Genomic DNA, 25,544 nt, shown 5'->3' on the forward strand with positions numbered 1-25,544 from the left:
AACAGAACGTTCCAAACGGGAGTTGGAAAGGACGACAGTATTGTAACACACGCTGCGAACTGAACGTCTACTCGATCTTGCTGTGTCTTATAATTTTCCAATATGCTTTTAGGGTGGAAAATAAAATCAAGAGGGTTGGATATTTTGAATGAAAAGTCTGATTTTAATAATATGAATCAGGAAACAGTGAAAAACAGAACATTAACACACTGCCTTTATAACTCTCTGTAAAGACTATAGCTGGAGAGGAAGACGGCATCAGAGTCTCTGTGGCGCAATCGGTTAGCGCGTTCGGCTGTTAACCGAAAGGTTGGTGGTTCGAGCCCACCCAGGGACGGCTCTCACTTTTACCCGTTTGTCGCCGGAACTTTTGCACAATTCTGGAGTTCAGACCTACGGACTACGCGGAGGTCGCTCTCCAGGGGTTGAGCGGAAAGAAACCGCAGATCTCGCTTCGCCGCCCACCCTGCGGGTGGCTCTTCAGCTTCCGGGAGCGCTGGAGGCCCCTCCCCCAAACGTCCCCGGCTCCCGAGCGGCAGGTGGGCCTTTCCCGACCACCCCCTGACTCGGGGGTGGGCGAGAGGGTCCAGCGCTTTAAAGCCCCCGCATCCTTTCACTTCCAGTTTTTCAGTTTCCAAACTCAGGCTGCTGAGTGCCCCAAGGGTTCCTCGTCCTCCTCGCTCTTTCCTGAAGCCCAGGCCGCACAGGTCCTTTCCGCGCCTCGCCGGGCTCTCGCGGCCACCGCGAGGCCGGGTGCGGGCGCCGGGCGCCGAGAGCCCGCAGAGGCCGGGCGGGGCCCTCAGCCGCGCGCACGCGCGCCGCCGTGCTCGGGGCTCGAACCCGCTGCCGACTCTCGCCGCAGCCCCGGAGGCCTCCGCGGCAGGACGGCGGCCACCGCTGCTCGCGTTCCGCGTCAGGACCCCTGAAAAGTCAGAGGCAACCTGCATGTATGTATTTCAAGAGTGCCGAGTTCAAGCTGTCCACTGATTTAAAACTCTTCACGTTTTTTCACACTAATGTTGAATCGTGCAGCGTTTGTCTCTTCCCCGTCGGCGTAAACATACACTCCCGTGGAGTGACTTGAACACTGACGCTGTGGTATTGGTGGATGCAGAAATGTTATAAAACCTTTGTGTGGACCCTATCGTAAGAGCATTTCTGTGTTATATGTTGCTTCTTATACTGACGTGCTGGAATTTTATAGAGAATGGAACGGACCTGCAGCCTTTCCCACCTATTCAGAAAGGAAGCAGATGTGTGTGTGTGTGTGTTTAAACAACTGCGTGATTGTGTGAAACTTAAAAAAAAAAAAGAATTATGACAGATTAAAAGTGAAACTGCTAACGTAAATTTTGATTCGATAAGCATATACCCTTTATTCCACAAAATGCAAAACTCTCTCAGAATAGTTACCTCGTCCTTCATTCCCTAAATACAGGCTGCCTTTGAGAAGTAATCCTAGCTTCTTCATAATTATTGTCTTGGGTCTAGATTACAGAAATTTGAAAGACGGTTCTGGAGGAAAGTGATGTTTTATTCCTGCAAATGAGTAGTTATGCTCTTCTTTATATTTTCCTCCAGGTGTACATGCTAATAGAGGCTAGCATTTATCGTTTCGTCCTGGCTCTGCTATTAGTCCCTGCGCCGAGTGCTTTCGCGGAGGAATGTGTGCGAACCTCACAACTCTTCCAGGTAGGTCCTGTTGTTGCCGCCGTGCAGATGAGCCGCCGGAAGCAGGGGGCCCTGGAGTAACTGGCTTTAATTTGCAGCGAGTCGCCAGCACCGTACAGATTGGACCCAGGCAGTCAGGCTCCAGAGCCCAAGCCCCTCGCTGCTGTAACACCTCCTCTAACGAGAGCTACTTGATTAATTAGTTAATTTAAATCCAAAGGTGATATTCTTAATTAGTTTTTATGAAGTTTCATTCATGTTTTGCTCCAAATCTCATTAAAAAAAAAACAACCCTCACCGAACATTCATAGACTACTAAAGGGCATTGTTCAATTACACATTCAATGGGCTGCTTAATTTGATTGAAATGAAAACTGTGTAGGAACATGAAATCTTAATGTGAAACGTATCTTTGGGAAACAATTTGATAGCATTTATGTGGAGGAGACAAGATTAGAAATAAAGACCGGCTGGAATAGCCCAGGCAAAATATGAAAGAGGGATAGAAAAAAGAATAGATTCAAGCATTGGGGGTTAATCTAGAGTCTAAGGGTCCTTAGACCCCAGGCTGATGTTTGGCACTTGGGATAACCATCAGGACCTTGATTTCAGGACACCTTTGTGAGATAGTACCAAGTTTAGCACTGGACAGGTGCCTAGGTGACAGTTTTAAATTTGATCCTAAATTTTAAGTATGTTCTTTCTCTCCCTAGTTTGGGGATTAATAGGATTTAGAGGCCAGAAAATAAAGAGGGAGGATTAAATGAGAATGGAGGTGGGGCAAGGAGTGCAAAACTGCCCTCTAATGTAAGTAGCTGATTTTATTATGTGGGCAAGTGCTTAGCACATTTCCCTGTACTCACTGTTGCTTACAGATAAAACAGGTGGGAAGCATTTTAGAAAAATTGCTTAAAAATTTATGGACGAGTTGCCTTTGTAAAATTTTAATGTATATTGGTTAAAGACATGGCAATAAATAGCATTTCTGGGGAGCATTACTTTGTTCTCAGTTTCTTGCTTGGTTCTGTAATACCAACCAAGCCCAGAAATGTGTTAGGATCATTTAGATCCTTTATGGAAGACTGAAGACCATTTAAAAGGCTATGTCAGGCATTTGAGTATGTAAATATGTTTCTAATCTTGTTAGTAAACAGTTGTATATTTAAACTTCATTTATAAAATCGTAGGAAAGCTCACTAAAGTAATGCAATAAAAGATGAAACAAGTACTGTGGTTTATAAACTGTTAGAGGAGGTAGTATTCGAATCACTTCTAATAATCAATAATTTAAAATATTTTTTACGTTGCAACATTTCTTAGGATAATAGCGGTTAGGAGGTTAGGAGGAAGCCACATGGCTACCGAGTCTCTATTTTCGTTTTAACACCTGTGTCTGATGTCATACGATACAAGGTTTGGGGGAAAGACTTTTAAACTGCTAAAGAAACACAAATGCCTTGTTTCTGCATACATAATACATCGTAACCAGTAATGCTAATGTGAATTTTAATTTCATTTCTCTGAATTTTAGTGGCCATGAGGCCCAAGATGTTCAGTTTATAGCTACAACTGGCAGAGTGGGAATGCATTGGTGGTAGAATAAACTGTGATACATTTAACGAGAAAATAGTTTAAGAAGTTGAAACCTTTTAAATAATGAAGAATGTTAATTTTATCACAGCTCAGCATTTCATTTGTGGTTCTTCAAGTTGAGCCCCTTTGGTAGTAGTATCAGTCATTCTGTTTTTACATATGAAAATAAGTATTGAACTTATAAGAAGGCTGTGGGAATATATTTGTAAAATAGTGGTAAACACCTTAGTTTTAAGTTGTTTTCATAGCTTAAATTTTAAGAAAAGTCATTGAAAATTCAACTGTTTAGACTCATATCTTCAAGAAAACTCTTAAAATATTTTATTTTAAAGGCGGCTCCACATCCAGTATAGGGCTTGAACTCACAACCCTGAGATCAAGATCTGTATGCTTTACTGACTGAGCCAGCCAGACATCCCTATTTTAAAGGAAACTCTTTGTAACTGACATCTTGACCAATAAATAATTATCAACATCCTAGAAAAACTCCCCCTCTTGTACTTCCCCCAGCCATCAAAATATAACTTTTAAATTGTAACCATAGGGATTATGAGGTTACAGTGTGAATTTGAAGTTGTCATAGATCAGGAGTCAAAAACAAATTTACTACCAAACCCTATCAGATGAGTATTTACACCTGAAGATCCAGGAGAAGTAATAAAAATTGGAAATTAGTTTTTCATGACTACTCACTTTAGATCCAATCCTCTACAATAAACTTGGTAAGAATAAATTTGTACTATTAAAGCAGAAAATCTAGGAAATTTACTATTTATTTGAAGTCTTGAATTTTGTCTGTAAACAAACTGCTCTGACTCCCACCTGTTTAAAAATGTGATATATGGGGCACCTGGCTGGCTCATATGGTGGAGCATGTGACTCTTGATCGTGGGATTGTAAATTTGAGCCCCAAGTTGGGGCTTACTTAAAAATAAAATTACTTAAAAATAAAACCTTTAAAAACGTGAAATAAAACAACCTCATGGAAATTACTATAGCATTTAAATTAATTAAAATTTTATTTCTGAAAATAAATTTTAAACTTAAAATCAAGATGAGATTTGAGGTTAAAAGGTATATAGTAAGAGAAGATGACTCAGTAGTTTTCCACATAATATATTCTAAAATCTTAAGAATTTTAATCCAGAGTCCTCTGTTGGAGGAAAACAAATAGTCATCCTGTTATTTCTTGGGTTTTTTTGTTTTGTTTTGTTTTTTAAAAGATTTTATTTATTTAATTGACAGAGAGAGAGCAGCGAGAGAGGGAACACAAGCAGGGGGAGTGGGAGAGAGAGAAGCAGACTGCCCACTGAGTGGGGTTCCTGATGATGCAGGTCTCCATCTCAGGACCCTGGGATCATGACCTGAGCCAAAGGCAGACACTTAATGACTGAATCACTTAGGCACCCCCATCCTGTTATTTTGAAAGTGTAACTAACTATAAAAGAAAATCTAATCTGTATGAAAAAAAGTTTGAAGTTGTGGAAAGTCTTGTTTTTGATACCACTAAGGAAAAGCAACTTAGGAAAGGTCAACATATAAGAACACAGAGCAAAGTTTTACTTTCTTTCTTTAAAGGAAATTCTTCATTGTTATCAAAGGAGTATATGCCTAAGGTTATAATACAAATAACTAAAATAACTGTAAAACTGTAAAATTTAACTACATTATATTTATACATTTATATATTTATACATTATTTTTAATAGAAATCATAAATAAGATAAAATATGCAACACTAATGAAATATATAGTATGAATAAATTATGGTATGTTATTTAGACATTAAGATACAATGTAGCCATTTACATAATATTTTTCAGGAAATATGCCTTTGGGGGCACCTGGGTTGCTCAGTCTGTTGGGCATCTGCCTTTGGCTCAGGTCATGATCCTAGGGTCCTGGGATCGAGCAGCAAACAGCTCCCTGCTCAGAGAGAAATCTGCCTTCTCCCTGTCCCTCTGGCTGCCACTCCCCCTGCTTGTACTCTCTCTCTCTCTCAAATAAATAAATAAAATCTTAAAAAAAATTCATACTACATATACAAACAAATTCTATATTTTATTCTATGTTTTCTAAATAAATAAAATAATTCATAGTATATATACAAATTCTGTATTCTATTCTATTTTTTCTAAAAAAAATTCTATATTCATACTATATATACAAAACAATTCATACCATATATACAAAAGAAATATGCCTTTGGACAATACATATAAAAAACTAGATACAAAACTATCCAAAAACATGATCTCAGTTTTATAATGAGACTGAATAATTACTTACATAGGTGATCTATAAATATTTCTGGATGGTGAATGAAATACACCAAAACAAGATTCTCAGTAATGTTTTTCTTTTTTATATACTATACTTTCTGAATTATCTATAATAAACATGTATGATTTTTATTTTTTTTTAAGATTTTATTTATTTATTTGACAAAGAGAGACACAGTGAGAGGAGAACACAAGCAGGGGGAGTGGGAGAGGGAGAAACAGGCTTCCTGCTAAGCAAGAAGCCTGGTGCAGGACTCAGTGGGGGTCCTGATGCAGGGCTCAATCCCAGGACCCTGGGATCATGACCTGAGCTGAAGGCAGGATTCAGTGGGAGGGCTCAAAGCAGGGCTCAATCCCAGGACCTGGAATCATGACCTGTGCTGAAGGCAGATGCTTCATGACTGAGCCACCCAGGCACCCTAATTTTTAGGGTGTTAACTGACATTTTTGTAACATAAAAATAATACCCGGGGGCACCTGTGTGACTCAGTCAGTTAAGCATCCAACTCTTGATTTCAGCTCAGTTCATGACCCCAGGGTCCTGGGATCAAGCTCCACAGTGGACTCTGCACTGAGTATGGAGCCTGCTTAAGATTCTCTCTCCCTCGGGGCATCTGGGTGGCTCAGTGGGTTAAGCAACTGCCTTCATTCAGGTCATGATCCCAGGGTCCTGGTATCAAGCCCCACATTGAGCGCCAAGTCGGTCTCCCTGCTTGGCCTGGGAGTCTGGTTCTCACCCTCCCCCTACTCATGCTCTCTCTCTCTCACTCTCTTTCTTTCAAAAGGATAAATAAAATCTTAAAAAAAAAAAAAAAAAGATCCTCTCTCCCTACCCACTCTCTAAAAAAAAAATTAATTAATTAAAAAATAAAGATAATACCTGAATTCACACACTATATATGCAAGTTTGAATTCTATTTTTCTTTTTAAAAATTAACACTGAGGGAGAATGGGAAGCTTACATATAAACCTTTGTATATGTGACCAAATGATTTTCAACAACAGTGCACAGACCATTCAAGGTAGAAGGCATAGTCTTTTGAACAGATGGTATGGGGAAAACTGGATTTCCACATTCAAAGGAATAAAGTTGGGTCCTACTTTACATCATATACAAAAATCATATATAAAATCCAATACCTAAATAAGATGGAAAATTATAAAACTCCTAGAAGAAAACATAGGGGAAATCTTCATGACGTTGGATTTGGCCATGATTTCATTGACACGATACCAAAAGCACAGGCAACAAATTAAAAGTAGATAAATTGAACTACCTCAGAATTAAAAGCTTCTGTGCAAATGAACAACACTATCAACTGAGTGAAAAGGCAGCCCATGGGATGGGACAAAATATTTACAAATAGTATATCTGATAAAAGGTTACACTATCTAGAATATGGAAAGAACTTCTGTAACTCAACAATAAAAAAAAACCCAATTAAAAAGTAGACAAAGCACTCAAGACATTTCTCTAAAGAAGATATACAAATGGCCAGTAAGTACATGAAAAGAAGCTGAACATCACTAACCACTCAGGGAAATGCAAATCAAATCCACAGTGAGATAGCACCTCACTTGCATTAGGATAACTACCATTAAAAACAATAGAATAATAACAATGAGCAGAAAATAACAAGGGTTGGCGAGGTCATGGAGAAATTGGAACCCATGTGCACGGTTGGTGGGAATGGAAGATAGTGCAGCCACTATGGAAAACAGTATGGTGGTTCCTCAAAAAATTAAAAATAGAATTACCATAAGGTCCAGCAATTTTGCTTCTGGTACATAACCAAAAGGATTGAACACAGGATGTCAAAGAGGCATTTGTACACCTATGTTTGTAGGAGAATTAGTCACAGTAGCTAAAATGTGGAAGCAGTCCAAGTGTCCATTGCCAGATGAATGGCTAAGCAAAATGTGTTATATACAGACAATGGTATATTATTTTGCCTTGAAGAAGAAGGAAATTCTGACATCACAACAACATGGGTAAACCTTGAAGACTTTCTGCCACAAAATCAACCACAAAAATACAAATACTGTACGATGCCACTTATATGACGTACATAGAGTAGTCAAATTCCAAAACAGAAAGTAATGTGGATGGTGGTTGCCAGAGGCTGGGGGAAGGGGAGAATGTGGAGCCGTGGTTTAATAGGTGTAGAGTGTTTTGCAAGATGAAAAGAGTTCTGGAAGCTGGTTGCACAGCAATGTGAATGTCCGTAATATGACTGTACACTTAAAATGATAAAGATGGCAAATTTCACGTTCTGTATATTTTTACTGCAATTAAAAATTTTTAAAAATTATTTTGAGGGGTTTTGTTCCCCTCCTTATTTAAGATCTATTATAAATTATATAAGACATTGGAGTATTGATGCAAGGATAGCTAACTAAGCCAATGGTAACAATTGAGAACCCAGAACCATGCTTAAGGACATTTAGTTTTTTGAGAAGGTGGGCTCTGAAGGAAAGGGGAGGATGATTCCACGCTCAAGTGTGTGTTGTGCAGGGTTTCTGGGTGGCTCAGTTGTTAAACGTCTGCTTCCGGCTCAGGTCATGATCCCAGGGTCTTGGGATCGAGTCCAGCATTGGGCTTCTCGCTCAGTGGGGAGTCTGCTGCTCCCCCTGCTCATTCTCTCTCTCTCTCAAATAAATAAAATATTAAAAAAAAAGAGGGATAAATTACTTGTTCAACACTCATCCAACAATGATGAGGCAGGAACAGGAAAATCAGAATAGCCCAAAGCGGGAAACAAGAGACATACACCGATTCATAGAGAAACTTTGCAGTCCAGCTGGGCATATACAGTCCTTCACTGTAGACCAGTCCTGATCTGTGAGAATAGTTCCCAAACCTCTTGCCTCTACCCTGAGTCATTCTTCCCTTTCCATAATGAATGGAAAGCTGGACAGTTTTCTGAGTCTGCTTACTACCTATGAAAGCTTGAAAGCCCAGAGACCACTTTTCATGATGAACTCTCTCTATCCCTTTCCATCCAAATGGATTCAGTTCCTTTAAAAACACTGCATTTTGTGTGGATCAACTCATAACTCCATTTGGTGAAAGCCACACCTGCCTTCTTTCTGGAACAGGACTGTGAAATAGCTCTGGAACAAGTTCCTTATGATTCTTAGAAGCCCTGTTGTCTGGCTGCGAGGCACGCCCTCAGGATTTCTTAGAAGGCTTTTTGTTCAGCTGAAAGGCTCATGACACATCACCTGAAATCTTCCTGGGGTTTCACCAAAGTGTCTTCTAGTTCCACCCTTGATCTGAATGTTACACTTAGGCACGTTTCACTCCCAGCGTCCTGGATTTGATCTTGTTTCTCCTGAGTCCATTTTACCTTGAGACACCTGCTTCATCTGAGAGACAGCCCTGCTTTCAAATCCATTAAATCCTGGTTCCCTCTCAATTCGGCTTGAAAACTATACTTCCTTTTTTTGCTTATCTTCCTTGTCATGTATTTTTTTCACAGGCAGCTAAAAACAAAACAAAGCAAAGCAAAGCAAAAACAGTTGGAGCTTTTAGCAGTTCTCTGCCTATAAATATCCTCAGCCAGACCTGTGAGGTCCTCAGGTACCTTTTCTATTTCCCGCCTTACTGCAGGTGACAGTTTCACCACTGTGTTGTGTGTGTGTGTGTGTGTGTGTGTGTGTGTGTGTGTTTACATCACATACTGTTAATCATCACTACTCGAGTCCCTTTCCTTCAGTCTCCAGTAGCCATCTAGTCACTGTCTTTCAAGCCTTTACTAATGGTCTCTTTAAGGAGCTCTGTCTTCTGTTGACCCCTTGGTCCCAAAGTTAACACCATATGTTTTTGCTTTTTGTTAAGGTAGACACCTTATTTGCAGATACCAAGTTCTGTTTCAGGGATCTATGGTTGCGTAATAAGCCACGATAAAATTCAGTGGCTTAAAACAACAACTGTTTTATCTCTTGATTCCATGAGTTGACTGGGGCTCAGCTAGTCAATGCCTTTCCTGGTGCTGCTTGGGGTCTGTCATGTGTTTACAGCCAGATTGGGGCTGGGACTAGATTTCTGGCACTTTAGGCTCCTCGATGTGGCCCCTTTCTCCACATGGGCCTGTCTCTCCAGTAGGGTAGCTCAGAGAGGAAGGGAGTGAAAGAGGCTAAGCATTCCTAATGTCTGGGCACAGAAGTCTGAAAATGTTCTCTGCATTCTGCTGGTCAGAACAGTTATGGGTTGTGCCCAGATCCACAGAAAGGGGGTGCAGGCCCTTCCTGTTGATGAGCATAGAGACATGTACACTGAGAATTGCAGAATTATTTGCAGAATTATTTGGGGTCTTCTTTGAGGACCTGGTACCACATCAATCTTCTGATCTATTACCTTTGTAGCCTCAGACTGAGCAGCCAAGCCACTCACCATTACCATGAGTCTGTATATATTCTTACCCTGGGCTATGTCTGTCTCCATATAGAGGTACCCCCCGAATGAAACTCTGTCCATTGAAAGGCTTGGTCCTCATTGCTGCCTTTCAGGGTTACTTCTGAGTGGGGCACAGAATAGTTGCTGTACATTTTTTACTTGCATCCACATACTGACCCATTGTGACTACAGACATTTTCCTCCTTTGTCATTTGGTCAGAAGAGACCACCTCCCACCCTGACCCCCTGACCCCCAATATGGCCACAGATATGACTGTGGGAGATGCAACACTGGTGGGTGAAATGGGGGTTTAGGTCACCTGCCCATGTGGTTTGCTTATCTCCTTTCACCCTGACCCCAGATGTATCACTTCCTTTTACAGTGGATTGTTGCTGGACTTGCTCAACCTTGTAACATTGCGGGTCTGATAGAATCCAGCTCAGGATGGGCAGTTCCAGTCTCATGATCACTGGATGACCTATGGTCAGGCATTCCGTTACCAGGGTCCAAGAGGTTGTTCAAAGGTGGTTTTGTTTTGTTTTGTTTTTTTATTTTTAGATTTTATTTATGTATTTGAGAGGGGAGGGGCGAGGAGGAGGGAGAGGGACAAGCAGAGCCTGTGCTGAACATGGAGCCCGACTCAGGGCTTAATGCCCAACCCCGAGATCATGACCTGATCCAAAACCAAGAGTTGGATGCTTAACTGATTGAGCTACCCCGGCACCCCCAAAGGTGGTTTTTAAATGATATAAAACCATTTGCTACAGATAGCATGGCCTTGGTCCAGAACTGTGGGGTCTGTATCGTGATTCTCATTTTCGGAACTGCCATTAACTCCACAAGGCATCTTTTCCTATCAAACAAAGACGTATCTGATACCACAGGGTATGTTGAGTTGAGTGGTCTAAATGGCAAGACAGCTTGCATTGCAGCCCAGATTTCCTGCAGTGCCCTTTCCTGCTCTAGACCCTACTCAGAACTAGCAGACTTTCATGTCACCCAATAAATGGGTGAGACAGTGTTCTTGAGTGTGGCCCCTGAGAGCTCTAGCAAGCATTTTGCTGTTTTCTTAGTGGCGGGAATTGTGAGATCCAACACTTTTGACAATTACTTTTGGAAGGGTTGCTTTAGACAATGGGATTCCTTATAACTTTGCTGCCGTGCTGGCCCTCTCTGTGGGATTCATTTCCTACTTTCTGGATCACATGTGTATTACCAATGCCTCCAAGGTGCTTTTCCTTTTTTCTTATCTGGGCTCCCTGACATCTGTCATCGGTAGAGCAGACCACCATGATGTTCTGCATATCTGGATGGTGCGGATCCCCTCAGATCATATTATGATCAGGGGTGAGAGAATTAACCTACCCCTGGAGCTAGACTGAAGACACATTCTTGTGTCTGTCCCACATGAACAAAAACTGCTTCTGACCTTCCTTCCTGGTGAGATGACCACATGCCATACACTTGAGGTCATGGTACCACTGGGGCCACTACTTAATAGGTCACCTCCAGGAATCATGTGGTTTTGGGAAAGGTCAGGCCAGTGAGTCAAATGGTGATATGGTAAGGACCTCCACAGCATCCTTTGAATGTTCAAGGGGGCAGTAATCTCGGCCATTCTCCTTGTGACATGATTTTTGTTTGTTTGTTTGTTTACCAGCTAGCCTGGGGGTAGGAGGGGGCACTATCAGAGCTTCTGTGTGGCCTTCCCCAGAGGGTAGTTCATGCCCCAGAGGCCAAGGAACCAATGTGGGGCTTTGTGCCAACTACCAAGTATATCCATTCCAATTATACATTTATGCATTCAGCACTGCTGTGTGGTTCATGAAACCAAGATGCCCTGCGAAGGCGCCCACTCTAACAGGAGTGGAGGCCAGTGGGGATGGCATGGGGAGCATGACGATAGTTTGGGTTGTTGGGTATCAATGTTAATTCCGACTCTGTGTGCTTGAACTCTCTGGGAATTCCTCTTTCCCCAGTGTGCCATAATAAATGACTGTATGTCCCTGTGGGGCAGAAGGGTTGGGAGAATCTTTATCATATATACTGAACATGAGTGACAGGATTCTTCCTCCTGGGGCCCAGTCCGTCCTTCAGTCAAGTCAGTGGGTTTTCAGGCCGAGTAATGACTCAGATCCAGAAACCAGGCAGAGTACAGCAGTTTTGTTTTTTTTTTTTTATTGGGTGGCTACCCTCAGCCTCCTGAAGAGCCATCCTTGACTCCTTTTGATTGCATGGTTTGACCAGTATGCTTACTGGCTGCTCATCCATCTTGTCCTTAACGTTGCTATGCTATTAAGCATCTCCTTATCTCAGTGGGTCAGACCCCTATGCCTTCAGTCTAACCTTGTCAGTCATTACAGTAATTGCCCACCATCTGCCCTCCATTACCTCAGGACTCTATCACCCGATTGCTATCAGGGAAACCAGTTCTGTAAGTGCATTCCCAGTGTCAGCCCAAGAAGTCATTACAGAAGACGACAATGCTGACTTTCATCATGACACTGGTACCCCTCATCCCAGTGCCTTCCCTGTTTATTAAACAGAGTATCCTCCAGGCTCTGCCACAGAGTTGTTGGTGGGTAAGTTTTCTGGCTGGAAACAGCATAACCACTCTAGAACACTTTTCTGTACACTGAAACTTTTTTTTCTCCTGGTTGCTCTCACATCTCTGGAATTCCCTCCTCAATGACTGTAGCTGGGTTTCCTACCAGCTTCAGAGAGCCAGTGTTAGTCAGCATTCTCTCCCAGGGTGCTTGGCAGGTTGTAGGTCATAGGATTGTCAATACTGATCAGCTTTCCTTCATCCAGCTTTCCTTTCTACCCACTTTGATTCAACACCCTCAAGATCTGCCCCAATTACACACTCTGGGCTTCTGCTGGTATGTGGTAGCTTGGTCCTATGGTCCTTTTGGGGGCATAATCTCTTCTCTCCCTCAGCAGAATGGATCATGCTGTGCCTTAACCCTACTTATTTGATGTCTAGGAGGGGAGGTGGGATATCTAAGGGGAATGCCCGTGGTCTTACAAGGTAGAGGACTCTGATTGTCTTCAAGCACGGAAGGAAGCTGGCCTTTTATGGGAGGGATGGGCCACTTCTTCATACCCAGAGGCTGAGGAAAATTTAGGAAGTCAAGATGTCCCCATCTCATGTCTTAGGACCAGCTCTGTCCCAACAGGTCCTAACTTTGGTTGGTAGATTGGCCTAGCTTGAGAATTCAACCTCTTCTTAAACTCTGCTATTCTTATAATGAGTCCTGGGCTTGACCCTCACCCTTTTCTGGTCTCTGCTCATAGGAGATGAGAGTTTCTTTATATGGTGCCAAAGAGGCTGTCTGACTTTCATGCTCACACTTAATTGGTGATTAGTTAACCTCCACCTTTCATTGTCCATCTCTAGTTCATCCATAGTCCTCAGCAACAGCCAGGTTCATAATCCTTGTAATTACTACTTTCTCTGTCTCTCAAATTCCTGAGATACTGCACTTGCCAGTGCATTCCCTCTCACCAGCGTCTTACCCCCCATTCACATGGTGACCAGTTTAATAATTAATTGCACCACTACCTCAGGCCAGAGGTAGCGTCTCTGTCTGCCACCATTGAGGGTCTTCATTGCCATCTGGCCGGTGGGTGATCCAGCTCCGAAATATCATTTTAAAGCCTGCTTCCGAGGCCCACTTCCAGCTCTAGCTGCTGCAGCTCGGGTGACCTGGGGAACCAGCGCTCTGAGATTTGCATGTAGAAATTTACTGAGGAATGCTCTCAGGAATAACTCCCTTGAGGGAACAAGAGAGATAGTTTTGGGCAAAGAGAGAAGTTGAACTGTAGTGCAGTGACAAAAGCAGCCTCTGCTGATTCTACGGGGAACTCTGAGGCTGAGTAGGCTTTCAGAGATTGTACCAAATCAAGGCATGGGGGGATTGGGCCTTTGTCTCCTTGCCTTGACCAGCCATTGGATATGGGCTGCCTTTGATGGAGGGGAATAAACTTAATGCGAGGCAGCTTCCTTCAGCTAAGGGTAATTCCAGAGGATGAATTCAGCTGTGAGCCAGCAGCAGCCAGTACTCCCAGCAATGGTCTTGAACCCAAAGGAGGTCTGGTGGAGTGGGGCACAACATCCACTGCACAAGTCTAGGGACTTTTGTTTTTTATTTATTTTTCCTTTTATATTTGTTATTTATTTACTCTTCCGGTTTTCCTGAAGTCATTGCTATTTTTGTTTTGTTTTCTTTTCTTTCTTTCTTTTTTAGTTTCATGGTTGTTTCTTTTTTTAAAAATTCCAGTATAATTAATGAACAGTGTTATATTAATTTGGGTATATGATACAGTGGTTCAACACTTCCATACATCTCCCAGTGCTCATCATGATAAGTGTACTCTTTTTTTTTTTTTTAAGATTTTATTTATTTGTTTGACAGACAGAGATCTCAAGTAGGCAGAGAGGCAGGCAGAGAGAGAGAGAGGAGGAAGCAGGCTCCCTTCTGAGCAGAGAGCCCGACTCGAGGTTCGATCTCAGGACCCTGGGCATAATACCCTCTAGTCCATCCATGTCATTGCAAATGACAAGATTTCATTCTTTTTGTGGCTGAGTAATATTCCATAATAGATACGCCACATCTCCTTTATCCATTCATTTATCAGTGGACACTTAGGCTGCTTACATAATTTGGCTAATGTAAAAAAATGCTGCAACAAACAAAGGAGTACATATATCTTTTTTGAATTAGTGTTTTTGTATTCTTTGGGTAAATTCCCAGTAGTGCAATTACTGGATCATAGGGTAGTTCTATTTTTAATCTTTTGAGGAACCTCTATACTGTTTTCCACAGTGGCTGCACCAGTTTGCATTCCCACCAATAATGAAAGAGGGTTCCTTTTTCTCCACATCTTCACCAACACTTGTTTCTTGCTATTCTGACAGATGTTGGGTGATATTTCATTGTGGCTTTGATTTGCATTTCCCTGATGATAAGTGATGTTGAGCATCTTTTCATATGTCTATTGGCTATCTGTATATCTTCTTTGGAAAGATGACTACTCTGCCCTATTTTATTTTTTAAAATTTTTTATTAACATATAGTGTATTATTAGCTCCAGGGGTATGGGTCTGTGAATCGCCATGTTTACACACTTCACAGCACTCACCATAGCACATACCTTCCCCAGTGTCCATAACCCTACCACCCTCTCCCTACCCCCTCCCCCCCGCCCCCCTCAGTTTGTTTTGTGAGATTAAGTCTCTTATGGTTTGTCTCCCTCCTGATCCTATCTTGTTTCATTTATTCTTTTCCTACCCCCAAACCCCCCATGTTGCCTCTCAACTTCCTCAAATCAGGGAGATCATATGATAATTGTCTTTCTCTGATTGACTTATTTAGCTAAGCATAATACCCTCTAGTTCCATCCGCGTTGTTGCAAATGACTCTGCCCTATTTTAAATCAGATTATTTGTTTTATCAGTGTCGAGTTGTATAACTTCTTTTAGTATTTTGGATATTCACCCCTTATTGGATATATTATTTGCAAATGTCTTCTCCCATTCAGTAGGTCGTCTTTTTGTTTTGTTATGGTTTCCTTTGCTGCACAAAAGCCTTTTTTGTTTTGATATAGCTCCAATAGTTTATTTTTGCTTTTGTTTCCTTTCCCTCAGGAGACATCTAGAAAAGTGTTGGTACAACTGATGTCAGAGAAATTACTGCCTATACTCTCTTATAGGATTTTTACAGTCTCAGGTCTCCCATTTAGTTTCTTAATCCATTTTGAGTTTATTTTTGTGTATGGTGTAAGAAAATGGTCCCAATTTCATTCTTCTACATGTAGTTGTCCAGTTTTCCCAACACCATTTGTTGAAGAGACTATCTTTTTCCCTTTGCATATTATTGCCTACTTTGTCACAGAGTTATTGAGCATATAGTTGTGGGTTTATCTTTGGGCTCTCTATTCTGTTCCGATGATCTATGTACTTTTTTGCCAGTACCATACCATTTTGATTACTACAGCTTTGTAGTATATCTTGAAATCTGAAATTGTGATACCCCCATATTTGTTCTTCTATTTCAAGATTGCCTTGGTATTCAGGGTTTTTTGTGGTTCATACATGTTTTAGTTTATTTGTTCTAGTTCTGTGAAAAATTACATGCTTGGTAATATAGATAGATATATATAATATATATCTATCTATATTATATGTAGATAGATATTATATATATAGATATATATATAGATAGATAGATATCTATATTATATATAGATAGATATATATAGATATATATATAAAAGATATATAGGATATATCTTTTTTAAATACTGAAATCATTTAGATCTAAATTTACCAGAGAAGAGTTCTCCTTTTCTTTATTTTATAGATAATCTAATTATTACTTGCTTTTTGACTTAAACATTTTTTAGCTTTATTAATTTATGGTTGCATCACTATAGTCTGAGGATATGGCCAATATAATGTCTACTTTTAAAGTTTATTTAAGTGTTTTTTGTTTCCGATTAAAGTTTTGCTTCTATTTTTTCCACACATGACAGAGAAGATATAAAATAATTGAATGTAACTGAATCTGACATTGTATATTTGTATGTAATGAAATAGATGATATGCAGTACATATAGACAAAGAAAGTCAGAGTGTATTCTTTTTCTTCTCTTGATGTTATCAAAGGTTTTGATGAACAAGAAATGAATATAACAACAGGGTGAAATGGTTCTTTTAGTCTCTTTTGAGTCCTCAATGTCATAGCGGAAAAGCAATCAGGGTAATAAATGTCTGTGTTTCTTTCTTTCTTTCTTTCTTTCTTTCTTATTTTTTTTTTGTCTGAAATGTTGGTTGTTTAGCAATAAATTAAAAAAATTATTTCTAACCTAGGGGTGCATGGGTGGCTCAGTCAATTAAGTGTCTGTCTTTGGCTGAGGTCATGGTCATCTGGGATTGAACCCCACTGGGCTCCCTGCTCAGCGGGGAGTCTGCTTCTCCTCCCTGACCCTCCCCCCTCATGCTCTCACTCTCTCTGTCTCTCACAAATAAATAAATAAAATCTTTAAAAAATTATTTCTAAGTATTTAAAAACTAAGCAACAGAGTTATTTTTGTAATAAGCATGAGCGTTTCTAGGGCAACATTGGATTCTGATTGGCTGAGTCCAGGTAAAATGAAGCATCACACAAGTTTTGATTCTTAGATTTGAAGCTCTTGTGTGTTCACTTGGTTTTTGGCCTCAATATAATAAATAGTGTTGAGGAGAATCATACAGCATTTTGATTATATTGATTTTTGTCAGAAAGAAGATAGAGTGGATGGAGGACAAGAATACTTTGTAGAATGTGACAATTCCTGATTGAACTTTCAGTGTTTTAAAACTCAAATTAAAATTACTGAAGGTTTGTACTCTGTTTAATTATATTATTATAATTGATAAATTGCAGCTTTTCGTTAAAATCCTGTCCTTCCTTGGCCTTCTTTTTATTATCTCTAATCTACTTTTTTTGAAGTTTTGTGGGCCAGGTTACCAATGATGAAAACAATGCGAATATTATATCCTCTGTTCCAAAGAAATCGCCTAAGTTTCTGAAATCAAGTAACAAATAAATTAGCTATTATATATAGAATGATGCTACCTAGATTTTTTTTTTTTTAAGAATAAGAGTATTTCGGACGCCTGGGTGGCTCAGTTGGTTGGACGACTGCTTTCAGCTCAGGTCATGATCTCGGAGTCCCGGGATCGAGTCCCACATCGGGCTCCCAGCTCCACGGGGAGTCTGCTTCTCCCTCTGACCTTCTCCTAGCTCATGCTCTCTCTCACTGCCTCTCTTTCAAATAAATAAATAAAATCTTTAAAAAAAAAAAAAAGAATAAGAGTATTTCATTTCATTGTGAGTGGCTTTCCTTAAAGAGGTTGCCATATTTGAATCTATTTGTAATAATTTAAAATAGGTTATATATATCTTTTCTTTAAAAAACATTTAACAAATCTAGATTGGAAGTAGTTTGGGGGATTAAATGTTTACTGCAAATATAGTAGTACTTTGTAGTACAAAGTTAGGACTGAAGTAAGAATATATCATATTTCATAAAATGGATGGAGATGTCCATTATCACCAATTTATTGTGTTTTTTTCTAAAAGATTTTATTTATTTATTTGACAAATAGAGAGTGAGTGCACAAGTAGGGGGAGCAGGAGAAGCAGGCTCCCCACTGAGCAGGGAGCCCAATGCAAGAATCCATCCCAGGACCCCAAGATCATGACCTGAGCCAAAGGCAGATGCTTAAAAACTGAGCCACCCAGGCACCCCTAATTTATTGTTGTATGCTTTTTTAAGATTTTATTTATTTACTTGAGAGAGTGAGACTGAGATAGAGAGAGAGAGAGAGAGAGAGCACAAGCAGTGGGGAGGGGGTAGAGCTCCGGACAGGGAGGACCAGATTCTCTGCTGAGCAGGGAGCCCAGTGCAGGGCTCCATCCTGGGACTCAGGGATCATGACCTGAGTCAAAGGCAGACGCTTAACTGACTGAGTCACCGAGGCGCCCCTGTTCTGCCAGGGCTGAATGGTTGGTAAATAAGAGTTTATTGAATGACTTTTGTTGGCAGGAAAAAATCCTTGAAACTCAGAGTTACTTGCAGATAAAACTTTGACATACTCAGGCTGAAACTCTTCTCTGAATTTCTGATTCTCGTTATAAGGCACACATCATATAGTGGCTTGCATTATAGTTGTGGTCACTGTTTCATCTCTTAGATATTTTTAAAAACTTACAATGTGGTTTATAAAGACAACTTTGAAAAGAGAAAGAAAGAAGAAAGCAGTTAAGCTTAGTTCTAATCATACTGTGGGGCTGTTGCTTTTTTTTCTTGATAGCATTCGTGTACTCATAATTTTCCCATATGAGTATGTGGTGCTGGTTAGTGTTCCATCAGTGTGTAGATCACAGCACTTTTAATGATTTCACTATCACTGAACATTTAAGATGTTTCATTTCTTCATTGACATGCAAAATACTAAAATGTGAGTCTTTATATATAGTAAGTTGGCCCTCATATTTAGGTGAATTTCCCAGGTGATATTATTATAGGCAATGGCACTGAGTTAGAGTATTACTATTCTAGACTCTTATCTTGTATTGCTAAATTGCCTTCAAAAAGGGTTGCGCCAATTTGCACCCTTCCTGACAATGCATGAAAATATCTGTTTTGCTGTACTTCTAGCAGTAGTGAGCATTATTATTTAAAAACTCTCCCCCTATTTTTTTTTTTTTTGGTTAAAGTAGTATCTCATTGCTTTAATTTGTATTTCTTCGATTATGAAGGATTTTGATAATTTCCTTATGTTTGTTAACTTTCTCTTCTGTTATCTGACTGCATTCATTTAAAAAAATAACAGCATGGTTATAATAAAGCTATTTATAATATTGTATGTTGATGTAATGTATAGTAAAGAAATAAATATACTACATATTTCATACTGAATACACAGGACTGTATATTGATATATTCACACACCACACAATTCACCCAGTTACAGAGTACAGTTCAGTGATTTTTAGTATATTCACAGAGTTGCACAACCATCACCACAATTAATTTTAGAATATTTTCATCACCCCAACAAGAAACCTCATGCACACTGGTAGTCATTTCTCACTTCCCAACCCTCTCTCAGCTTGGCAACTGCTACTTTTTTTGTTTTCTGTCTATATATGTCTGCCATTCTGGACATTTTATGAAATCATGACTATTTCATAGAATATGGTATTCATGGAATCACACAATGCATCATCTCTTGGGACTGGCTTCTTTCTTTTAGCATAAATTTCAAGCTTCAACAATGTTGTACCATGTAGCAGACTTCATTCTTTTTTATGGCCCTGTTTTATTCTGCTGTATGGATAGAACACAATTTTGAAGGGGAAGGGGCAGAGGAAGACAGAGAGAGAGAATTTTAAGCAGGCTTCACACCCATTGTGTAGCCCGATGTGGGGCTCAATCTCATGATTGTGAGATCATGGCCTGACCCAAAACAGATGCTTAACTGACTGAGCTGCCCTGGATATAACACATCTTGTTTATCCATTCATGGTTTATGGTTATTTGAGTTGTTTCCACTTTTTTTTTTTTTTTAAGATTTTATTTCTTAAAAAAAATAAAAAGATTTTATTTCTTTATTTGACAGAGAGAGAGAGCACAAGCAGGGATAGTGGCAGGCTGAGGGAGAGGAAGAAGCAGGTTCCCCACAGAGCAGGGAACCCAATGTGGGACGTGATCCCAGGACCCTTGGATCACGACATGAGCCGAAGGCAGATGCTTAACCCACTGAGACACCCAAGCACCCCGACTCTTTCCACTTTTTAACTATCATGAGAAAAATGCTTCTTTGAACACTAATGTACAAGTTTTTGTGTGGACATATATTCTTACCTCTCTTGAGTATATACCTGGGAACTCTGTTGCTGGGTCATATGGTAAATCCATATTTTTGTGGTACTGCAGAGTGTTTGTACATGATTTCTGCATATTTCTCTATTGGGGTCTTGGTGCTTTTGTTATACATTTTTATGAGCTCTTTATATGAGGTTGATATTAATCTTGCCTACTTGCAGAAAGTATTTTATCCACACATACTGCTTGCCTTTAACTTGAGTAATGGTTTTTTTGTGTGCAAACATTTTTAATTTTTATACTGTCAGTTCTGGCAATATTTTATTTTGTAACTTATTTCATCATTTCTAAGCCTTCACAAATCATTCCTCTGTCAAGTTTGATAAATATTAATGTTTATTTTCTTATAATTTTTATATAATTTAATCTTTAAAAATTTTTCATTACTTTAGTTTGAGTGAATTGTGTAAGATTAAGATCTAAATGGATTTTCACTCCCAAAGATCTAACCAATTGCAACATTACCATTTTCCTAACACTTTTTCCCCTCTCTTGTTGAGTTTGTATGCTTCTTTCATTATTTCTTAATCTTTTTACATGTCCTAATGTCTGTTTTGTTCACTGTGTCTATTCCTACACCAGTAGAGCAATATCTTAACTGTTAAAGTTTTATAATATGTTCTGTATCTGGAAAAACAAGTTTCTTTCTCCTCAGCCCTGCATCTCACATTCAGTGAATCATTTTTTCAGAAATTTCTTGGTGATTCTTATTTTTTTCCAGATGTTTCCAGGATTAAGTTCTGTTATGCTTTCTAACTACTGCTGGAATATTTATTGCACTCACATTAAATGCTCAATTTTATTTTGAGAGACTTGACATTTTAATAGTAGTGCATTTTGTCATCTAGGAATCTGGTATATCTTTCTGGTTATAGAATTTTGAAATATCTCAGCCAAGTATTGTACTCACTTGTGGAAATCACATATTGTTTATTGCCCCGCTGGGACAGATCCAGGTTTTGTGGGGTCTTGGGCTTATGCGGTTTGAGAGGCTTACTTTAAGAAAGGGAATACAAAATTACAAATAAAAAACTAGGTGCTGGATATTGGCAGGAGACCATGCAGGTGAAGAGCACTGTGGCTGAGTTCCACAGCTGACCTCTTTTCAGACGGAGGTCTTTGTTGCTCTCATGGATGAGGCCTCATTAGTGATGTATTCTTAATACTTATTTAGCATCTATAGGAATGCAGGAAACCATTTAGTGAACTTAGAAAATACTTTTTTTTAAATTTTTTATTTCTTTTCAGTGTAACAGTATTCATTGTTTTTGCACCACACCCAGTGCTCCATGCAATCCGTGGCCTCTCTAATACCTACCACCTGGTTCCCCCAACCTCCCACCCTCCGCCCCTTCAAAACCCTCAGAAAATACTTTTTAAAATTTTTCTTGTTTACCATTTTAGATTTTCTGTACCAAGTTTCTTCACACTGTATGCATCTAGCAATAGGTTTATATTCATCTACAATATTCCTCCCTACATCTTAAACTTCTTGAAGGGAAGAACTGTATTTTATAGGTAATTAAAAATATTCATTGGTGATGACTGATAAACAAAGGATTGTATGATTATATTATTATATTATATTATATTTATTGAAGACAGAGCTAGATGAATTTATACTCACCAAATTCATGCTTGAGATAGCACATGCTTTTGTCTGTATAGCAGAATAGAGGCTGCAGAGCTGTAAATTTGCCTTAAAGACATGTATTATATTGTAACATATAATAACATACTTTGTTTTGTAGACAGACTTTTAATATCATCTTAATGCTCTAAATTCAGATTATATTTATAGATTTTCAACAGTTTTCATTCCGGAAGTTATTCAAGGAAGTTTGTATTTGGCCTAGATTCTTGTGCCAAAAATAAATTGCCCAAATAGGAAAGAAAGCTTCCTAATAAATAGTCTTGAGACTATAAATCAATAACTAGGTTAAAAAAAGTCTCACTGGAGACTTAGTCTATTTACAAAAAAAAAAAAAAAAGGAAAGAAAGAGAAAAGAAAAGAGAGAAAGGAGAAAGAATAAAAGAATTGTTTACATCTCCTACTGCAATAGCATTTTATAAAATAAGAGATCAGATTTTTATAAGCAATTTGAAAACTGCATGTTTTAGGAATTTCAGAAAGCAAGTGATGTATTATTTTGACCTCTTTAATGTCTTTGAATTCTAAGGTAAATATTATAGGAAAACAGAAAAATGGGCAATTCACGTTACTTACCAGTTCATTAAATTAACTGTCTTCTCATGATTGGAACAAGTTTTGGAAAATTCATAGACTCCCAAACTTTTTTTTTTTTAAAGGTTTTATTTATTTATTTGACAGAGAGAGGGAGAGAGTTCACAAGTAGGCAGATAGAGAGAGAGGGGGGAAACAGGCTCCCTGCTGAGCAGAGAGCCCAATGCAGGGCTCGATCCCAGGACCCTGAGACCCTGACCTGAGCTGAAGGCAGAGGCTTTAACCAACTGAGCCACCCGGGTGCCCCGCAAATTCCCAATCTTAACCGCAGAAACCGACTGAGCACTCTACAGGTGTGTAATACATCATGGCTGATGCCACTAAGAACTCCAGTCCTAATTCTTAACTATCAAAAAATCAATCATACAGAGATATTTTTAGTAAAGATTCTCTGTTTTGATCATCGAAGTCATCTATTCCCAATAAAGAATGCTCAGACTGTTATGATTATAACTGTTAGTTAAATTAAATGTATGATTAAGTAAATGTTGGAACATAGGATTAAGAGGTGATATGAATGAATGCATGCACCTTTAAGTGGCGTTAATTAGCACACCATTAACATGCAGGGAAGAATCCACAGATGCATCTGAAAAACTTGTCAGTCAATCTAACTTAATACTTATTAGATCTTGCTATTTTCTAAGCAAAACAAATATGTGCTTCCAGAATTGGTAACCACAGCAAAATCCATTGAAGTTTTAGGATTTTTACTTTTAACATTGGGTGTTTTGGACATTCCTGCTCATAAACCTTACTTTTGTCCCCCTACAAATGGACTTTGGGAAATCCAGAGTTGATTATTATTGTGAATTAATGTAAAGGAAATAATTTATTGAGACAATAATTTATTGAGTAGTACGTTGTACTACCAAAATGTAAAAGCCAAAATTTGGAAGCAAAAAGTTGAGAACATGACTAAATAAAACATAATAACTCTTAATTGCACTTGGTGGCTAAACAAAAGAACGAAATGAGTGACAGTATCCTCTCTCTTCCTTCTGAGAGCTTTCAGTGTGGTGTTGAGATTAGCATTGCGGTTGCTTAGGCTTTAAGCTTTTATCATTGTCCAGTTTTAAAAGCAGAACATGCAGTATTATATCTTGAAAGCTCTTTAATTTTTAAAAGCCCTAGAGAGTCTTCAAGTGTGACTTAATTAAAGTTCAAATCAACCTTAGATGCATATCCAGGACAGTTTTCAAAAGACACTGATGTGCAGCCTGGGCTCGTGTGTCTCAGGTTTTGTTACCTCTCCAGTAGTTCTCACTCAAGGAGGTGCCTACGCAGCTAGCGAGTTTGAAAATGTGACGCATTTGGAGCCAACACAAGGGTTCAATATCTAGGGGGTACCAGTGGCCTTTAGACAAAGATCACAAGTAGGCACAGAGAGAGAGGAGGAAGCAGGCTCCCTGCTGAGCAGAGAGCCTGATGTGGGGCTCTATCGATCCTGGGATCATGACCTGAGCCGAAGGCAGAGGCTTTAACCCACTGAGCCACCCAGGCGTCCAATAAATAAAATCTTAAAAAAAAAAAAAAATCCATCCAATATTCTCTATGGGTATTGTCAGATGTGATCACTAAAGTTTTTTTTAAGTACTGGAAACTGAATATCTGCTTTAACATGTGGTAGAATTTTAAAATAGTTCAGATATTTTCTATAGTCACATGGGGAATTATTTTGATTTTATACTTTGCAAATAAGGCCCAGCTCCTTTTTGAGAATATTATATTTCCTCTCTAATTCATCTTGGTTATTTTTCCTTATTATATACAAAAAATATCTGATGTGTTATTACTTACCCTAATGCTTTTTTGTTGTTGTTCTAGCGTCCACTTGTATCTCTGTTCGTTTTGGTTTATCTCTTCTACAGAATGATTTAGTATCTTTTCTTAAACCAAAACTTAATCTGCAAGTCAATAATCTAGCTGCTTTGTTAGATCTTTTAGTGTAGTGATAGCTGAGCAATTGTATATTGAAATGCATACTTTATGAATTAATTCTCTTTTTATTTCTCTGTTAATTTATTGTTGAGGTACTATTTTCATTTTTAAAAACATTGTGTGTGTAGTTAGATTATATTATCTAAAAATTTATTTGAAGATATGTGGCCACAGCAATCTCTCTCACTCCGCAAGTCCCATTACCATATAACCTTGCCACTCCTACATCAAAATGTAGTCTTTTCCCCCTTTCCTTGAATTTGGGCCTGGGACCCCTTTTGACCAATAGAATGCAGCCAAAGGGATGCCTTGTAACTTGTGGGGCTTGGCTTTCACCTTTGCTCCGGGGAGCGCTCCTTGTAGAACCAAGCAGCCATGCTGTGAAGAAGCCCGAGCTGTCATGTAGATAGAGATGCCCACAGGGAAGGGAAGTGAGGCCTTGGCCAACAGGCCCACCTGAACACCCAGCCAGCAGCCAGCCCCACCTGCCAGTTATGTGAGTGAGTGAGGCCATTTTGACCTCTTAGCTGTTCCTGAGCCCCACATGACCTCATTTCAAGCAGAACTGCCCAATAAGCCCACAGGATCATGAGAAGTAATCAATTATTTTGGGGGGTATGGTTTATTTCACTGCAATATATAAACAAGGTGGGCTATCAAGAAGGCATTAGAGATAATTTGTTATTAAAAAAGGGTTGTTGGGGCGCCTGGGTGGCTCAGTTGTTAAGCGGCTGCCTTCGGCTCAGGTCATGATCCCAGGGTCCTGGGATTGAGTCCTGCATTGGGCTCCCTGCTCAGTGGGAGGCCTGCTTCTCCCTCTCCCACTCCCTCTGCTTATATCCCCTCTCTCGCTGTATCTCTGTCAAATAAATAAATAAAATCTTTAAAAAAAAAGGGGGGGGGTTGTTAAATCTGCCGTTGTTGAAAACTATTGTCACAGACAGGAAATATTTCATAATTATGACTTTTAAA

The 25,544-nt window shown here is 39.4% G+C and overlaps 1 long non-coding RNA gene and 1 other non-coding gene across 2 annotated transcripts; both read left to right on the top strand.

The window, feature by feature from the left end:
* Nucleotides 1-263: 263 nt before the first annotated feature.
* On the top strand, nucleotides 264-337 carry TRNAN-GUU. The gene has a single exon. It is a non-coding gene; the product is annotated as a tRNA-Asn (tRNA).
* A 783-nt stretch (nucleotides 338-1,120) lies between these two features.
* LOC116881180 lies at nucleotides 1,121-9,063 on the top strand. Its single transcript, XR_004385364.1, has 3 exons — nucleotides 1,121-1,146; nucleotides 1,582-1,692; nucleotides 9,029-9,063. It is a non-coding gene; the product is annotated as an uncharacterized LOC116881180 (long non-coding RNA).
* Nucleotides 9,064-25,544: the final 16,481 nt, after the last annotated feature.

Source organism: Lontra canadensis, unplaced genomic scaffold, assembly GCF_010015895.1.
Source record: "Lontra canadensis isolate GAN:19392208 unplaced genomic scaffold, GSC_riverotter_1.0 scaffold72, whole genome shotgun sequence".
Taxonomy (NCBI): Eukaryota; Metazoa; Chordata; class Mammalia; order Carnivora; family Mustelidae; genus Lontra; species Lontra canadensis.